This window comes from Plectropomus leopardus, chromosome 22 (genome assembly GCF_026936395.1).
Source record: "Plectropomus leopardus strain MGB_pleo_1.0 chromosome 22, ASM2693639v1, whole genome shotgun sequence".
NCBI classification, from domain to species: domain Eukaryota; kingdom Metazoa; phylum Chordata; class Actinopteri; order Perciformes; family Serranidae; genus Plectropomus; species Plectropomus leopardus.
Window position 1 is genome coordinate 17457525 of NC_142197.1, and position 20173 is coordinate 17477697.

Consider the following 20173-nt stretch of genomic DNA (forward strand, 5'->3'; position numbering starts at 1 on the left):
TGCAAAGTTCAGCCGAAGCTAATATAAAGCTCCAGCAGACAGAGTTAAACAAAAAAAAAAAATAACTAAAGCATTTTACCTTCCACCTCTTCACGTTTCCCTGGAAATTATTTCCATGATGACTTGCAACACATGGAGGGTAACACAAAGAGGAAATTCTGTGCCAAAAAGACCGGAAGGTACACACAGATTTATCTGTCTCACTTTGACTGCTCACATTAAACATTCAGTCATGATTTGCAAACTTTGATGTGATCAGGACCAAGTACTTCAAATAACAAGTTAGTTCTCATACATTGCACCTCTCCTCTAAACCATGGACAATAGCATGTTCACCTTTTATGCGAAAACAAGCAAAAAAAAAAAAAAATTAATTCCAGATATCATCAAAAAGCTTGAGCAGCCAAAAAATGTCATTGTAAATCTGAAAGGTTGATGATTTTCTTTTTATCCTCCAACATCAATGAGGTGAAATTACTGTTGTGTTCCCGGTTGATTTGGTTCAGAATAAAAGTGTACTTCACTGATTTAGCATTGATTTAACATTGTCAGTATTACAATGGACAGTTTTGACAAAACATTAACATTGATGCAGCAGAGATATTGCCCTTTTTTTCTCATTCTAAGTCCTTTCCAAAACTTTGTGTATACTTTACTTACAATGCAACTCAACCGCAGTCAGTTCATTGAGTAATTTGTGCGTGGTATTCTAGTAGCTGCCATTGTAGCCATTTGAAACCACTAGACGGTGTTGCTTTGGGAAAACGTTTTGTCATTTCTGGCTGTTCTCATGAACTGTTTGTACGTTTTCTTAAAAAGAGTAATGCACCAAAAGTCATACATGAGCCACTAATTCATGCACGTTGGAAGGTTGCAATAATGTGACAAAGTTTACAGGAGTAGATGAGTTGCAGAACAGGGGTTTCCCCAGGAGAAGCATTTCCAAATATCATGCAAACCGTTGTGTGTGCATTTTTGTTGAATATCAAAAGAACCATTGTATGAGGATATGTTGGTAATTTTTGCCTTTATGTCCCACGTGACACCAAAAGTCAATGTTGTATTAACGTAACATTTTGCAGTTTATGGTAATTGCGTACTAACATCACCCCAGTGAGTATTTATACCATGCTGCATAATAAACGTACTTAATTTAAGCCAAAACATGAGCTTTTATCTACACCTAAACACAATCTTTGTGTCATAAGGCCCATTAATCTTGTTCCTTCTTAAATACAGGCTGTTCTCATGCGATGTTCACTTGTATACCTACAAAAAGTAATGCACCACAATATTCATATATCCTACGTATGAATCAAGAAGAAGACTGCAATCACGTGCTGACGGGAGTCAAGAGGGGAGAAATACAAAAACTGAACGTCCATGTAAGAAAGCAGGTTGGGGTGGTGGAGAGGTCAAACAGTACAGGACTTACCCCCAGAACAGAAACGTCATTCACAGAGCGTTAATTCTTTAGATATCATACAAACCTTTATTATGAGGGTACATTGTAAAATGTGAGAGTTTGCTGCTTCTTTATCTTTTAAATAACTATAAATGCATTATCTCTGGATTTTGACTCTTGGTCAAAAAAAGACAAATTGTTAAAAAATAAAGTTCCACAAAATTATAATTGGCATTTTTTACTGTTTTTGACATTTTGCCATGTTAGAATTTTAAGGTTTTGTCTGATATTTTTTATTAAAATTGGGTTATACATATATTCTTATCCTGTGACAACATATTAACATTATGTGTGTCTTATTTGTTATATGCATTTTTTGTCTTTTTTTTTTTTTAAATACAAAACAAAAAGGTTCATGCCATTTATGGTGTTTGAAATGCTAAACTTTGAAGCTCAATATCTCAAAACCACTCAGAACACTGACAGAAGCTTATAATTCTAAGGTGGCAATTTTATCTACTAAATATATAGTTAATGACACATAATCAAACAGTAACTGAATCTCTCACAAGCATGCAAAGTGTAACCCTGCAGATCAATTCATCTGCAATCAAAAGCCCTTATACAATAAAGAACTTCCCATCATGCCTCATCTCACGCAGCTAAATGGACAATTTGTTCCCAGATTCTCTCAATCAAAGAGCTACAACACATGACAGTGGGTCATAGCAAAAGGGCAGATAGGCTTAAAACTGCCTCCGGGCAGCTATACATGTACATGCAAGTGATTAATTTCAGCAAGCATTACATCCTTTATCAGAGATGAATATGTAAAAAAAAGATACTATCAGTGAACTCTAATGAGTCCTTTTGATGGTTTCTAAATGATACAACAGCAAAAGAAAATCTCAATTAAACTCAGATTTGTGCTATAGAAGAATGAGCCGATATATTATTTAATCTTAAAATGTATTATTAATGCAGGTTAATGAATGAAATGGCCACAGTACATTTCAACATTTAAAATGTACAGAGGTTTCTATTCAGCTAGGGTGTAATTTCATCTGTGCACACTGGTCACTGCAACACATTTACTGATGTACATTAATATGAAGAAATAGAGCAGAACTGATTTGAATTGATTTTTTACAAAAAAAAAAAAACAAGGTCTTGGAATAATTTCACATTGTGACTCAACAAATGGACCATGTTCGTTATGAGTGTCGTGCTGCTTGATTGATGTTGAATGATGGGCTGGACCATTTCATTACCGCTGTTCATGAAGGCTCCTTTTTTGGCAGGATTTTCTGCATTACCAAAGGAAACGAGAAAATAAATTAATCATATTTTAGATTCCAATTCTCAAGAAGGGGCAATAAAAAAAACCCTACAAAAACTGAAATTCAAGCGGCGACGTAAACCTGACATTCTGCAGACAACAGACCAACAAAACTGACTCCCTTAGAGATCATCTCACAGCAGGTCTTCCTATCCGAACACCTCCGTCAGGCCCATATATCAAACTTATAGCCATATAGCAAAGTTTAATGTTGCATCAGCAAGTCAAACTTAACAGAGGTAGCCAATTAAAAGCAAACTGAATATGGTGGGTGTAAAGATAAAGGGTGTTGTGTGTTGTTCAGATTGTAAACCCCCCTGCGGTAAATTTGTAATATTGGGCTATATAAATAAAACTGACTATTCGAATAAGGAAAGAATTCCATTTCAGGCAAAGTGCTCATGTCATCAACTTTTGCCCTTCACAGCGATTAAAAACGTTTGCTTAATAGAAGTAGTTCACTCTGTGCTGCACAGGCATGGTAATCAAGCAGTGCTCCTAAACTACTACAACTCTTTTAACACACACTCACACACAGTATGCTCATAGAAAAACACACACTTACTCGCACAGTGAATACTAAACAAGAACTGAACATCTTGAAATGGTGGGACAAATTTAGCAGAAACAGCTTTAAAAAAACTCTATCTTTGATCCAGTGGTGAAAAGTTACTACATACTTTTACTCAAGTATTGTACACTGAAAAAAAAACCTCTACATCACATTTATAATCAGGAAAAACCAGCCAGCGCCAGCTTAATAAATCAAAATTGACTCACTATGGCTTTCCAAAACTTCACAAGGAGGCAAAATCCACAAAAAACAGGATATCCAAATCTTTGCCAGCTGGCAAATCCTCAAAGGAAGGGATTAAGGAATATTGAATAAAATTAAGAAGTGGCAAATTCTCCTTAAGTATTTTAGTGGAGACTAGACTTAAATGCAAGTGTTGTGTCCCAATGATATGACGTGGTAGGCGCCATGACTTCTCCCCTTTTTAACCCCATTGCCTGTATACAGGAAGACATTAACAGCAGAAAGTGGTAGCTTTTTAAAAAAATTTTTATGCTTCTAAAAAATGTTAATAGCAGAATTTGATTAATACAACAACTGAAGCTAGTAGCATTAGTTGCCTTTACTAACGATCATTCATTTTCTAAATGATGATTGTATATTTCAAAGACATTAGAAAATGTTAGCCTTGATTTTTAACCCAACTAATTGAAACAGATCAAAAATTTGACTAAAATATGCCTTATTCTAACTCACCCTGATAATAAGATAAGACATCTTTTGTCCATTTGCCAATCACCAGTTACATTAAAACACATGGACTCAGCTTTCACCTTGACAACCACAAAACAAGCATTAATTATCATGAGGCCAACTGCTTTTTATTGTTACTTAAACATGAATCATTAGGTCACATATTTCTGTACGTAAAGGGCTGGTGTTGTAGATATCACCGGAAAACAGTTCCATGCTTAATTGTGACATTTACCTCAGTAATGATAAATGAAACAATATCAGATTAATACACCTCTGCACAAGATTCCCTGTTCTCAAAGTGATTACTTATTTATTGTATACATTGACTTTTTGATTCTTTGTACACAACAGTCAACATAACTTAATGGATTTATTTAACATATTCAGAAGTTAAGTACACGTATATTTTTGCTGAAAGAGGAAAATGAAAAAAGGTGAATGGGCTCTTTTTCACACTGCTTGACTATAAAAATAAGTTATATTACAATTAGAGCTGAATAAGACTTCAGGGCTTCTGTTATCACATTCCATCTGCCGGTTGTTTCATGGAGTGGCAGTATTTGAACATTACGGTGACATTATTTTACACGCTTGTATAACAGACTGTTGCATCTGCAACAACCTGCTTTATGCTCCAGACTGTGGTCGGGGAGCACAGAGGAGATTGTTCCAGGGCCAAGCTGGCTAGCTACAACTTGCTAGTTTAATTACAATTACTGCAATTACTGTTTCTATTTTTATTTTTTTTTCATAATTGGAGTAAAGCATTTGAAAACAAAACCTCTCCCTGCAGCTCTCCCTCTCTGTCCAAAGCTGGAAGCTGCTCCAGTTTGCTCCAGTTAGCAAAAGGGCTAAGCTAAAAGGACATTTCTTTGTACCTCCGAAACCCCTTGTTGATATTAACCCTTTTTACACAGAGATAGAGCTGTGACGAGGTTCCCTCTCCATGCTGCCTTTGGCTTTTTGCACAGAACTAAACTATAGCCGCATCACTCTGGTGTGTGATTTTAGACAGCATGCCAGCATAGTTTCATCAGAAAGATGTAATGGGCATGAAATGTAACACAACAGCATTGGCAGCTGGTGTGACATATAACCTGCACTTTGGCAGCACTTTCTAAACAATAACACTAAGGATAACATGACAGAACTATCATTTTCTTGTGTTTTTCCAATTTGAGGACATTTACAGTCGTCTTTGAATTAGCCACTTAATGCCAGTTGCTGTTTAAATATCCCGTGGTGCGTCGCATGCATAACACCTCATCAAAATGTCACATGCTCATGATCCCGTCCTGTCACTTTCTACTTTAAACAGACATCATTTCTGTGCTGTGACCACTTCCCATGGCAGCTTAAAGGCGAGGCAACTCTTTCTCCCTATTATACAGAGCCCCGAGGCGGCAAAATGGCATAAAATTCCCGCCTTAAAGTGGCAGCGTAAAAGAGGCCATTGAAATGTTTTTAAATTTGTTTATTGTCAGACTCTCTTTTGGACTCTTTTTGATGAGTCTGTTTCACTTTTCATTTCAAGCAAAGCCACAGTGATATTGACCACCACAAACCAAATAACATCACCTTACAATTAGAAGAGTGCCGTCACATTTTATTCGGCTAATTGTGCACCAAAACAACAGCCATTTGGGCATCATAACAGAGTAAGAGTGTTTCAGACACAATCTGACTCCACTGTTCAGTAGATAAAAATTCTCCACATATTGCAGCAGAAATTCCGTCATTAAAATTCACACTTTAGCCAAGTCATTATCAAGGTGCTGGAAAATGAAAATCCTCTCAAAGTAAATGCAGCTTCCTCATTTTTTTTATTACAGAATACCTTCATTTAATTTTTCCCCTAGACGGTTGGGCGAATGGCTGAGCACAGCAAATAGCTCTGCCTTTTATTACCATAACTTTTTGTTCCCAAGATGCCCTAAACTTTAATGAACAAGAATACTAAATGTTTTATAAGAATATTTGGTGAAAAATTTACTCACCTATCAGCTGCAAGAAACCTCCCTCACAGTCCACGTTGTTGTTGCAAATGTCATATACTGTACATGCATACAGTCTGTGCAAAGTAAATGAAAAATAATCATAAAAGTATTAACATTCGACTAGACAAATGCCAAGATTTTGCTTTAAAGCTTTCCAGTTCACTTCAGATCCTTAGGGAGGCTGTGGCTGTGGGAACATCTGATCTCTGCTGCCTCAGCAAAGGTTTTTGTTCTACACTTGGCACAGTTCAAAGTCTGCTCCCATCAGACCTGACAGACCTGCCTGGTTCAGACAGAACCAGCTTTCAGACATGTAGTTCAAGGCTATGTGGTACTTTATATTCCAAGTGGAAATTTTCTTTTTGCATATTGCATAATTGGTCCAGTGTAATATTTTAGCCCTCCATTACGCAGTGCATATTACAGTACACAGGTGAACAAGTACAGTGACTCTGTATTGGCCCATTTCAGGCACTGCTGTCCAGGGTGTTTCCCTGCCTTCTGTCTAATCTTCTGTCCACTGCTGGCAGGGTTTGGCTTCAGCCTCTGCTGTGATCCTGAACAGAAAAGATGAGAAAAGAATAGTGGGTCATTTCTACCACTCTGGTTTAGGGCAAATAGCAGACTGTAAGGTGTGACTGCGTCATACAATTTACGTAGAATCAAAACTCTGGGGATATGTAATAAGTCTAGGCAAGCTGTCAACCATGAAAAGGTCATAAATTGAGTTTTAAACCACACTTTGAGGTAAAATTTCCATATTCTGAGACTGTGAATAATGTATTTTCTAAGAGGTCGACTTTGTGACTTTTTTTTAAGGGAGCTACTTGGGGAAACAGTCATGCCTGATTTGGGTGGAATCTATGAAAAAGCTGCTGTGACAGACAACCAGCACTTTACACGTATGCATACCCTCAATTTCTGCATTCTTAAGCCAACTCGAGTTTGTCATCCTATATACAAGGGCAGTGTGAGGTGAGGATTTTGGCTAATACTGTCAAACACACACGTCAGGTGAGTCCCTATATCAAAGGGAAAAATAATAATTAGGCTTAAAGTTAAACTGACATTTCTGTAAGTGCCTTTAGCAGCAATTGACTGATGTATGAGAGCCAAATTTTCTAGGACTTGTCTGTCAACTTCTGTTTTGTGCTGACCATGACTGATGACCTGTGTTGCTGTTAAGTTTGCAGGCTATTCCACTCAGAAAGTGAAAGATAGCGAACTATGCTTACTATCTTCCACTCGGAAAGTTGAAGCTAGATAGCTTAGCCTACTAGCTAGCCCTGATTCCCACTAGACAATAAGTTGTTGAACCTGAAAGCATCCATGTTGAGTTTATCCCAAATTATATAAAGGAGGCGTCAAGATAGTGTTAGCTGTCTTTCTCTCAGGGATCCAGTTGTGGTCACATCAAATAATTTCGGCATTTTGTACGTTGCTCTGCGATTTGAGTCATGGAGCAGGCCTAACCTAAGGGGTGCTAAAATCTTGCATGGTACAGCGGCTAACAGCGTTAAAAGCCCCTCCTTGTTAACTGCCTTTGTGACTGTTGGAATATAAATAATTTAGGGAGTATTTCTACATTACCTAAATTAGCTGTGGCTAATTGACATTTCCAGTCAGACTCAAAATTGTGTGCCATTTAGTTGGCGTTGAAAATAAACAAAATATATACTGTAGTATGTAACATTTTTTTCAAAGCCTAGTGTGTTTGATTTAGGGGGACATAGTGGCAGAAATGGAATATAGTACTCATAACTATGTTTTCAATAATCTATTATGACCTGAAACTAAGAGTCATTGTATTTCTTTACCTTACAATGAACTGTTTGTATCTACATTATAGGCTTTATATAATAAATTATGATGACAAATCTATTTGTAGAGATGAAAAACTGAACTTATCATAAAAAACTACCTCTTAAACAAACATCAGGGCAATGAGAACTACCTTTAGTGACAAAAACTATGTTTGGGAAAATTTATTTGGTGTGTCGTTTTAGTTTTTAGTTTGGTCCATGTCCCATTCACTAACATGGAGGGGTGGGCTTTTTGACCTATACTGCAGACAGACATTAGGGGGCCATTGAAAAAGCTCTTGATAAGGACGTTCATGTTTTGGCGTCAGCACTGTAAGTTCTGCTACATGTTTGGCACGGGGGAAGTTTCAGTTGGTTGCAAGCTGCAACCTCGGCACTTGATGCCACTAAATGCTACGCACAAGACCTACAAGTCAAAACTGAAATTAAAATAAACTTCTGCTAAGAAATCTATTGAGGCCCATCGATCCTAGTCTTACATGGCCAGACCTATCTCCACAGCACTGTGTCAGTGCTAGAAAAAGGTCCAGAAGCTCACATTATCACTCTGCTATAGGGGGAAAAATGTTCTGGCTTGTTTGTATTTCTTTAAACCAATCACAGCCATCTCAGGCATTGCTAAGCCCAGGGTGCAGTAACATTGCCCAAAAACCAGTGTCAGGGTAGAATTTGTTTTTAGTAGAACATTTGTGCTTGGGGAGGGGAGCACTGTCACTAAATTGACTAATTGTCCACAAAATAAAATGGCACATAAAGCGATAAAAGGTGTATGTCCATTGTGTGATTAACTTTTAGTGATAAAAATGATGGTTGCCAGCCTAACTCAGCTGGCCAATGGCAGGTTGCAGCCAAAGTCTGCATCCAGTGAGTCAGATTAATCCATGTACAGATTTCTGAGCAAAAGAGAATTTCAATTTCAGTTTGACCTTGAATACGTTTACTTACATTAAGGAAATTATTTACCTCACGGCACAATACATGCTCATAAGGGGCACGGATATACCATAGGTCAGTAACTAAGTGATTTTTTATGATAATATTTTTGTTGCTCATTTTATAAGCCACTGCAGTGTTAATGTATTTCCAAACTGATTCATCTTTAGCTCTAATTTTATGCAAGAGGAGATGGAAAGGTCTGCTTTGGCACTTTATTGATCTTTTAAATAAACATTCACCATCCTAACTCATTGACTCTGACACTTTTCATCTCAATCTGAAGCACCTCTCTCTCGCTCTTCTTCACTCTGTCTCCCACTCAGCTGATCTCCTGCTCTCTCTCTCTCTCTCTGTCTCTCTCTCTCACACACACACACACACACACACACACACACACACACACACACAGAATCTTGCAATCCTACTTCCCTCCGTGAACTCTTCAAGTATTACCAAACCGTCCTGTGAAACAAACCCACTTGCATTCTTTGTCCAAGAAAATGGCATATCTCCACAATACACCAGCTGCCATTTAAAACAACCTCGAACACTGCATAAAAAGAGTATCAACAGAACACCTGTCACCATTTACAAACTTACAACTTGAAATGGGAGGCAGTCTGTAAGAAAAACACTTGGCAGAGCGGCCCGAATTCCAATCATTTTTGCTTTAGGAGCTTAAGGGACAGATGCTGCATAACGTCTTTAATTGCAGCCTTCTGCTCGTTAATTTACAAGATATGTTTTCTAATGTAAATGAGAGTTATGCTTGTAGGAGGAGGGGGTGCATCGCAGCAAAACACACCTCTGGGAATAATATGTTTCACAGGTTTTCTGGATCAGAAAACATGGTACGATTCACCCTTACACCCACTCGTTATGGGAGTTACCCAGCACCTGTGCTTTTAGTGTTTATTTTGTCGTATTACTCATCGTTAATTCTTCTTTTATGTTACTGAACTTCTCAAATGCTTGTCGTTATGCTGGCACAAATTGATCAATCATTCACATTAGCCACTAAGTGTGTAAACAATTTTTTTGTCGTCCTGCCTACGATCTCTTAAATGTGCCTACAGTCATTCAGTAGATTATCATTTCTGAAAGCGAGCGTGGGTATTACAGAAATTACCCAAGCACATGTTAGGGCATTCTGCAACAGCAAGCAAAACAAGTGTTGCACAAATACATAAGGAAAGAAGTTCTCATTGTCTCTGCTGTAGAAAACCACAACTAGCATTCATCGGTCTCTGTAGGTGCGCATGTAAAATGTGACTTTGAGCCTGCTGCACCTGCTGCATCAGGATCCGTCACATCCCTGACACATATGTTTGAGTGTCTTTGCTACCGTTTTCGCAGCAAGAACCGGTAAAAAGAAAGTGTCACCACCCACATCGCTACTTTGTCACAAAAACTCAGTTTGTTGACACTGAATTGAGGTCGCAATGCCTCTGTTGTAATCACAGTGTGCAGTCTGTGGTGGGCTTGGTGATGTGTAAAAGCCATGAGTGGGTGGAGGGAGGGAAACTAGCTGAGAGGAGCTGTTGTTGGACTCGGAGTGAAAATAGAAGCTCTGTGTGCTGTTGCACTGAAGAGCCAAAACTTGTTCCTAAGATTTGGTTGCTATGGCCCTGGTCATTCATGCAATCATATGGAAAATGAAGACAATCTGTTATGTGATAATATCACTTTCAAGCAGGTTAGTTTGAAGTTGATAACTGGTTATTTTTAATGCCAGACATGGCATATAACAGTGATGTAATTAATAAAATAAAGAAGATAGATAGCCTAATCATGCAGTTTTAGGGGCTCTGGTATTGTGCACACTGGCTAACTGGCATTGAATGCCCATAAGTTAAAATGTCCACTCTGGAATATTTTTGATTGTGTGTGGTTGCCATCTAGGATTTTTGGAGCCACAAGTAACGATGTATAATATGCAAAATTAATATCATGCTGTATTGAACACTTAAAACTAGCAATTAAGACCATAAACTCATTGGGAACTCATTACACTTCCTTACAATATGACTTTGTTTGATTATTATTTTTTGCAACCAGTGAGTCACCCTCTGCTCGCCATTAGAAAGAATGCAAGATTAAGACTCTAACTCCTAATTGGCTTTGCTCTTCAACTGCATTCTGCAGGTTGTTGTTACTGCAATTTTGAAATTTTTAAGAAATAATTATAATAAAAATAATAAGAATAATTGTATTTGATTATTGAAAATATTAAAAACAACAGTTTTGTTTTCCCAATTAGCACTAAAATTAAAAAAAAATTGTAGTATTAGTAAGAAATATGCCACAGGATGTTGTCTTATTTGCTCCTTACTTTTGAAGCTTATTGTGTTGTTTTTTTTAGCTCTGTAGGTAGGAGAGAGATGTAAGTAATTTATCACACCCTTTTTTGAATTTTAGAACAGCTTTTAGTCTCAGCCAGAGTAGCTCAGGCTCTTGCACAGGTGTAATTAATAAGCTTTGCTAACGAGGGCTCTGTTCCAGCTGGTGTCAAAGGTTAGCTGTTGCAGCTCGCCATCAAACCCGGAACTTTACAGCTAGTTCCTCCGAGCGATATACAGCCATTATTTAAATGTAGTTCAGCGTTTTGGGAAATGCACTTTGCCTGCTTGCTGAGAGTGAGGTGAGTAGATTGACAACACTCCTGTGTCACATTTGAAGTATGAAAGCCTAGCCGCTAAACAGTTATCTTAGCTAACGTTTAACATAAAAACAGCAAGCAGAGGGAAACAGCTAGCTTGGATTTTTCCAAAGTGAAAACAAAAAAGAAAACAAAACAAAAAGACTTTTTGGTTAACTAGTTCACAAATAGAAATGAGAAAAAAGAAAAAAAGTGGTTTTGTGGGAAGTTGGACTAGATTTGAACCTTGAATTTACATGTTAGCTGTTTATGCTAACGATAACTGACTCCTGGCTATGGCTCCAAAGTTGATGCACACATATTCATTTAACTCTCAGTAGGTAAAAGACTAAGCTTTTTCCCCCAAAAAGCTGTTCTTTAAAGCCATATATTGAGTGGTCCAGGGATGATGTTTTTCTGTAGGCTAATGCAGAAGTGAGTGTCACCAAGGTTCCCTTGTCAAAAAGCACATGGGAATTTTCCTTTGGAAATTGGATCACTTCAGAAAATAACCTTTGTGGCAAACAAAAGTTTACTGCACACATGCTTTGTTCAGCAAGATAATCTTCACAAATGAACACCTTGATACAATTTAACCAAGCTTTGATACAATTGGTCGCAGGGTCACATGACTTAACATCTCTACCACAACAAGGCAGTAAAGCCGTGTGTGGCATGATGATATTCAGTATTTTTCATTTAGCCAAATTTTAATCACACACATTTTTTAGGAGACATAAAGGTTCACAATTCACGAGCGGGTGCAAAATGTTGAAGTCTCTTTTCTTTGTGTTAACCACAGACCTTATTTTAGGCATTCAAAAAAAACCAAAAACCACTGACTTTGAGACGAGGGAATCGGGGGTAAAATGCTAACTTATTTCAGGGCTTTATTATTCATTCCTAGAGCAGTCTCTTGTAGCCGACACCTTTGGTTTTTACTGCCAAGATAAAATTCTGCTATGAAAAGGATTTATTCTGCATATAAGCCTAAGAGTATGCAAGCACATATAAAAAAATACTAAGGAAACTCAATTTTTGATTCTATGATTTTGTAGGTGCACAAATCCTTACCCAACAAAACTGAATTTAAAACATTTTGTTTGCTTCAATTGGAGTTGCATTGCCTTGACACCCAGAAAAAGAGAAAAAAATGACCATTTTTCATCTCCCACGGGGCAATATGTTTAGCACAAGGCTTTGGAACTGACAAATAGACTTTGGGAGAGCTCCATTAAAATCAACAGATTATGATGGGCCTTGACTCCTGCAGCTTTTCCTCTTGCCTGCCACCTCAAAGCGCATCTCCACACAAAGAGTCCCTCTCAAGGGATTTTCTCCAAGGTTACCTTGACCTCTAGTTCTTTAAAGGACCAAGTCTTTTTTTTTTTATTGTTGAGGAAGGTGTCACGGCTCTCACTCAAATGTGGAAGCAAAATCTGCCATTCTGCTGGCAAACCAGGACTATTTAAAAAGTTGTAAAAAAAATAATGAAAAGAAAAAAACGTGAGAGAAAAGTGTGATGGAGAAGGAGGCTGAGAAGAAAGAAGCCTGCGGACAACAAACCAATTAGAGATGACAGACAGATATTGTGTGTTTGTGTGCCTGTCATTGTGTAGTATATAAATATATTTTTAGGAGACAGGGTTGCATTGTGTGTGTGTGTGTGTAGACAGAAGAAAGAAAGGACCTTTTTATGTAACAGGAAGTGACAGAAACTTAAGCATTTCTGACTGGTTTTCTTAAACTTGGCACATTGTGGCCCACTCTGCAGGGCAGCTTACTCATGTGTCTACTTCTCTGATGCTGTATTTGTGTGACTACATGACTGAGTGAGCATGTGCATGTGTGTGTCTCCATGTGCAAAAGCTCATCTCTTTAATGGGACCCATCCTTTGTCTACCACTGACAAGCGTGACCACTGTCCCAGTCCCCCTCAATGTAGTTTCATGCATGGTTGAAACTAATCATTATGCATGTGGACACAGTGACAGTTTCACAGGAAAAAGATGGAGGATATTGCGGTGGTGTGAAAATAGAGAACCTCTCTATGTAAATAACAGATTTCAAAAGTATCTTGGATTATAGACACGTTCAGCTTCAAGGACAGATTTTGTGGCAGATATTTTCATTTTATTGGGGAAGTTTAACTTCTGCACTTGAACCCTTTAAAACCTGAGCAAAGTTTGATTTCTTTTAAAAACATGAGTTTAGGGCAGCAAGCAATTTAACAAGACATGGCTTAAAAAAAATGCAAGAAAAAAACAGATAAATAGAGAATAAACAAAAAATAAAAACAAGAAAATAAATAAACAAACAAATACATAAATAATACATTTTTTTCATTTCCTTTCAATTTTCATTTTGTTTCGCACTTATGCACTGCTGCACTTCTTTAAAATGTTTTAGTTTCCTTAATTTCATACATTTCATGCACAATTTCTAGCCTTTTTTAAATTAATATTATCTCAGTTTTACTTTCCATCTAATGCATTCTGTGCATTCCATTTTTATCCTTATTTTAACTTTTATTAGTTTTATTAGTATTATCAAATTGGTTTTATCCACGTGAAGATGCATTCTATACATGCTTTCCTGGTCTTACTTAATTGTTACACGCAGGTTTTGTCTTTTCATGTGAAGCACTTGGTGCATGTAATTCTTTGTTGTAAAGCACATTGAGCTTCATTTCTTGTATGAAAAGTGCTATATTTTTAAATATTCCTCCCCTCTTATTTAAAAATGTAATTTTTAGGTAATTTTCTTGACACCTTTTACAGGTTCCTTAACAAAAAATTCTCAGGTTGTGTTTCTTCAAATTGAAAAATACGCTTTGCTCATCTTCAAAGGGAGGAACAAATCAGATTAAATATTTTTGATTGTGTGAAGAAAAAAACAGAAAATCATGATATGAATCATTTTTCTAATAAATGAGCACTTTGCCAGTTTTCAGACTCATAATTTTTAATGCGTATGATCACTACTGACTGAAATTCCTAACACTTGCCAGTGCTCTCTGAACGCTTCCAGCTGCCTTTACTTCTGCTGTCCGCTGATGCATTCTGACATTAACGGGTGATTTGGCTGCGATACGTTTTGCTTTCTTCTCCCTGCATGTGCTGGCAGTGTCACTACAGCTCATTTTGCTATTTGAGTTTCAATCCAAAAGACCTCCCCAGTGGGACCTTATGAATAACCTCACATTTTAGAAGCTCAGGCTGGTGCTGATAGTGCTGCGGCCTGGCAGGAGCCCAGCTGACACTGGGCAGAGCACCTCGCCGGCCAATAAAGAGAGCTGCTGGAAGCCAACAGGTAGACTCGACTCGGTAATATTTATCTGATTCCAGCTGGCCACCAATGCAGCAGAACTTTTTCTAGGTTGGCCACACAAGCCCGGACCATAACAGACAAAATGTTTCTCCACTACTATGTCCTCTACTGCTATTGCTGACAGCATTGACAGGAGCACTGCTATTGACAGCGTAGGACAGAGAGGGTGCTCTGCAGTGCATTTAGACTGAAAAACCTCACATCTATTTTTAAATCTCATCTGACTTTCTCTTGGGACCTGGTACACACTAAAGGCAGGAATATATTTGATTGATTTGGTTATTTGGCCATGTTCACCTTACAAGAAAATGTGGCCTAAATCCGTTTTTCTTTGCTCCCATTTCACATATTGTAGTTTTACAGAGTAGAGTGGACACAGAAATCTGACTTTTTCCAGTCAGATCTGGAAACACTTTCTCACGTGGTTCCAAATCTGATACATTTCTGATCACTGTCCGTGGTGTTGTGAGAACTGATTTTTTGGAATTTGTGTATGTTTTTCATAGCTATGGTTTTTCATCATACTTAACTCTTAACTCTATGAAACCTGGAGCAACGTCACTTTTCTTGTGCTGCTTTTAGAAGCCCTTTACAGTATTAAAACCTTTTAACTCTCAGCCAATTGGTTTTATACCTTTCAACAACATGGAGAAAAAAGGCAATGAGCAGCTTGGCAAGAGGTGTCCCACAAATTGCAAGAAAAATGTCTTGGGGAAAAAAGAAAAAAAGCTCTGGAAAACTGTCAAGAATGATCATGTTTACACATTTAAAAGTCTGTTACAAAATTAATAGATTTTTAAGCACTTTTTAATAACTAATTTTCAGATAATTTTGTCATACTTTCTATGAATTTCTTGGGAGTTTTCAATATCAAGCCATTTTTTTTAAGGTTTTAAAGTTAGCTGGTCAGTCACAGATCACTTACCATACAGATTCAGAGCTGTGTGTTAAACAGACTCTTTCTGACGTAGATAGCTTGACTACATTTTGAGTCCTGCTGTGGCAGCTTTGTCATGAGGCACCAATAGAGATATTAAAGCACTGGATAGCCCAAGGTTTTGGATAAATCTTCCTCTTCAAACAAAAATTCTCTAAGTCAACTCCTAAGTTTGTATCTCTCCTCCTGGAACTGAAAGCTCGTTTTAAGTCACTCTTAAGCTTAATTAACAACAAAGAAGTGTCAAGCTTTTGGAAAATTACACCTTTCTCTTCCTTGAATCCTCTGAGTTTACCTCATCTATTTATCTCTCTTGTCCTTCAGCTACTGTATATTGTTTTTAACTTGTGCTGTACCTTTTACCTGATGTTTTACACATGTTGGGTTTGTCAATTAAAAGAAGAAAAAAGAAGGGTAAATAGAGGAGAAGTCATGGCGGTCATAGAGCTTTATATATGGCTTTTTACCTTGAATTTGTGAAGAAAACCTTTTTTATTTCTTGCAGAACAAGAAAAACAACAAGAAAAATGGTGACCTATTGATTAATTTGGCGCTGCATTTAACAAAAGCAAAACTATACAAAACATAATTTACAAACTCTCACACAACTCATGTCATATAATCCAAGTCTCATTTGTCTAGTCATATGCTCAGTACTTCTCAACCACATTCTTTTGCACTAAAACCTTACTATTTAAAACTGAACTGAAGGTGAAGCACATCTACACTCTCTTCAAAGCAAGACAAAAAAAGTTGTTTTTTTTTCTCCAATTCAAAAGAAATAGAACATGGGGAAATGGAGTATCAGAGTGAGAGAAAATAAAAGGGCAAGAGCCATACTGTATTCTCTTGTTATTGCCTGGAGCACCGAATGTGCTAGGTCCGGCACTGGCAAGCTGAAGTTACTTTGGAATCTGTACTCTACAATATCAGAGGGAACCCTGGCCACATTTTCCTTTAGTGAAACAAAAAAAAGATGAAGATGGTTGACCTGTTTGGTATTATGAGAATTAAACTGAGCATTACATTTGAAGAAATTGCTAAAAGATGATGGGAGAAAGACTGGTAAGCATATATGGTGCATTATCACTGAGCTAAGTGAATCACACACTTTATTTTCTTTCTTTTATTACCTGCATGGGCAATAAAATCTGAGATCCACAGGTAAATGTGACACTTAGTATGCATGATGTCCAGTGTGTTTTATGTGTGTGTTCACTATCTAATTGTCAAGTGTCCTCGAGCCTGTTTCACATGAGGAAGTTAAGTGGCAGCAGGAGAAATGCCATGGGACCGATATGACTGCAGTTTGTGACAGCAGGGGAATGATTGATGTGGCTCAGCCTGTTGGGAAGATTGTGTTTGACATAATCAGATAATTACTATAATATGGATGACTGCATATAAACGAAGAGATTAATGGGATATTCTCTACCCTAGAATCACAACACGATAATGAATGCATTTAAACAACAGTCAATTTGCTGTTTTACCACAAGCATTGAACTCTAAATTAATTGTTTTCTCTTGAAGTCACAAAAAAAGCAAGTTTCAGCTTGAAAACCAAATCAGGGTTTGATAACACTATAGAACCGTAAAGATGTCTCTTAATGGCATGCTTGTGTTTCTGAGTGATTATTTTTTTTTCATCTCTAGTGTCTTCATTAGGCTTGATGGAACATGTAAAATTCAGTAACAAATATATAGTACACACGCAATCATACACAATAACTTGGTGCAGCGTTAAAGCAATTAGAGCGCAATGTTATCTTGATCAGCTAATTAAACAGCCAGAAACTCTGCATGTAACGCTGTGATAATGAATTCTACTGTTAGTGTAAGACTTAATGAGTACCACGTGCCATCACCTTAAGGCACATTCAAACTTACAATCACTTAGCTCAGTAAACAGCAGAAAGGTTAGAGTTTTGTAGAGTAAAGATGGTATTTTTACTCTCATTTATGTTTTATTTGTGCAACATCTTTGACCCATGTAATATACTGTGATAAATGTTTTCAGCACCACAGTTAAGCTATAACTGCACATTAGTTCAAGAAGTCAGGAAGAAAGATTGTCAACAGCTGCTCTTGCTATTTAGTCTTTTTTATAGAGCATAGCCTATCATTTGTTTATTTAAAATATTGATTGAGAAACCAAGAATACATTTACTGTTCTCTACTCTGACAATTTTGAGGTGTAGGGTTGGCCATGTAGGAGCATCTGCATCTGAACTGAATCAACTATATCTGTGAACTGCCCCAAAGGAGCTTCTACTCAATCAGTGACCTCCAGGGATGTAAAATGAAGCTAATGCAGCATTGGCAAAAACTGCACTTCCCCAAATGTCCACTTGAGGCTCTACTCCTTGACATTATAAATTCTTTCTCGCATCTATGTGTGCACATACTCAACCATTGTGTATTTCTACCCATTGTGTACAACAGGTATTTCAAACAGTACGTGACTGAGGCAACTTCTTCCAACCAGCGAGCAAAGAAAGCGGAAGTCCTGGACCTGCAGATGAAGACAAGGTACAGGGTAGATTTATTGTCATTTTTCTTTAACGTTATTTAAGAAGAAATAAAATTAAAGTTGATCCTAAATCCTGCTACATCTTTTTGGTGTTGAAGGAGGAGTTGAGGAGTCTCACAGCCTGGGAAAAGAAGCCGCTCCGTAGTCTGGTGGTTCGGCAGTGGATACTGCAGGGTGAACAGACGCGCTCATGTCTGCCACCAGCAGGTAAGGAAAGCTGCTTTTATTCTAACATTTGTGTCACTTTAGTGTTTTTTTGTGTGTATATGTGTGGATGTTAGGTTTCATATTTGACATTTTGACTATGGAAGAGGAGGAATGTTTTTGAAACTCAGCTTTGTTTATCAAAAACTGGATTAGTATCTCAGAGCAATGGGACAACTGGTATGGGATGAGAAGTGTTTATTCCTCGTTTTAATCCTTGAATGTTCTTTTGTTGTAACCTGTATAAATTATGTAAGTTGGTGTTTGTCCATACCCTCCAGAACAACACACAAGTCAGGTCTTCAGCCAAATGTTCTTCTCAACTTCGCTTTTCAAACCACTACTTTCATGAGAACATTGGGAGTTTGTTCAGTTTGATAAGCTGTTTGTGGCGCTAATTTTCCAGTCATTATACCACGGCAAAAACCTACAGCACAAAGAGATGTATTTGAAAAGCACGTCCAACATCAAATGGAGGAAAATAATGGTTGTGTAATAATGAAGAGCACACTGTAAGAAGAGTTTTGAATTTTTTATATTACATCTATGTGCTCTTGGAAGAGTTCTGTTAACAACCTTGTGTGTGTTAGTGTGTTAAAAGCCTCCAGAGGAGATGAAGAGCGCTAACAGTGGCTTATACAAGACCTGTCATTGGCTTTACATCATCATGTATTCGCTTAAACTGTTTCAGCTGCACTTTTATTAACTTTAAACTTTTTACGGTATTTAAAAAAACAAAACAAAAAATCTGCATTTCCACTCAGATTTTTTTCCACTCAAATTAAAAACTTGCATAAAAACAGGTGGATGGAAATGCACCTATTACATTTTTTTTCTGATCTGATGCTTCTATCAGCAGGGCAAAATAATTTGTCTGTATTCCTACTGCAGTATAAACCACTGTGAAAAAATAAAGCTGGGTTAAGCAGTAACAAAACAGACCCAAATAGGGCCTGGTGAAGTTGAGGGAAAGATCATGATTCAGGCTAAAGTAAACACTTTAGATAGGGGGAACGTTGCGATTTGTATTAACCAAGTAGAAAAGATAGGAAAGAAGTAGATACTTTTGAAATTGGTTTTGTATGACCAGCAAGAAAAATAAATTAAAAAAACACATGAGAGAGGGCTGTGGCATTTGCTTTTGCTCTTGAGGCAGAAAACCTACTACTAGAATACACTAGACCAATGAACGTTCATATGCAAGCTTGTCCATTTTGACACAAAAAGCAACACGGCAACAGACTGGTAACAAACAATCTCGAAATACAGCCAAACAGAATTTATATGTTTATATTTTATCAGCACTGCTTAGTTTTAATGTGAATATAAGTTTGGTCTGAGTTTGAGGGAGGGGCGGGTGGCGCTTTTTCTCGATTCCCTTGTGACTTTGGTGCGAAAGTATAATCTGTAGTCCAAGTAACAGCTCAGCCATCACAAATTCACAGGGGATGAGCAGGGAGATCTGGGCGCTAGCAAGATGCAGAGAAGTTTACCATAGTTCATTTATACGTACTACCCACATTGTTATAATGCAAAGCTGGTTGAAAACTGATGAAGTCTCCGTTTACTGTTGAGAAGCATTATCTTCATGGTCACAGTGATAAACAACAGGTCATGGTTATGGAACAATTGTGTTCATGCTTGGAAAAAAAACAACTGACTCCGACTTTGACTCTTTACAGTACCCTGACCTTGCTTCCTGCGTTACTCCAGTCGTAATACAGCTGCTAAGAGCTCTGTCATTAGAACATAAATACTTGT

General features: G+C 37.5%; 1 protein-coding gene across 2 annotated transcripts in view; it reads left to right on the plus strand.

The window, feature by feature from the left end:
* The window catches only part of tafa5a (TAFA chemokine like family member 5a), a 329946-nt gene that overhangs the window by 98696 nt on the left and 211077 nt on the right, over positions 1–20173 (plus strand). For both annotated transcript variants that reach the window (XM_088072751.1, XM_088072752.1), the window contains exons 6-7: positions 18121–18207; positions 18307–18415. The gene's annotated coding sequence lies outside the window, so the exon portion shown is untranslated. The remainder of the gene's footprint in view (positions 1–18120; positions 18208–18306; positions 18416–20173) is intronic.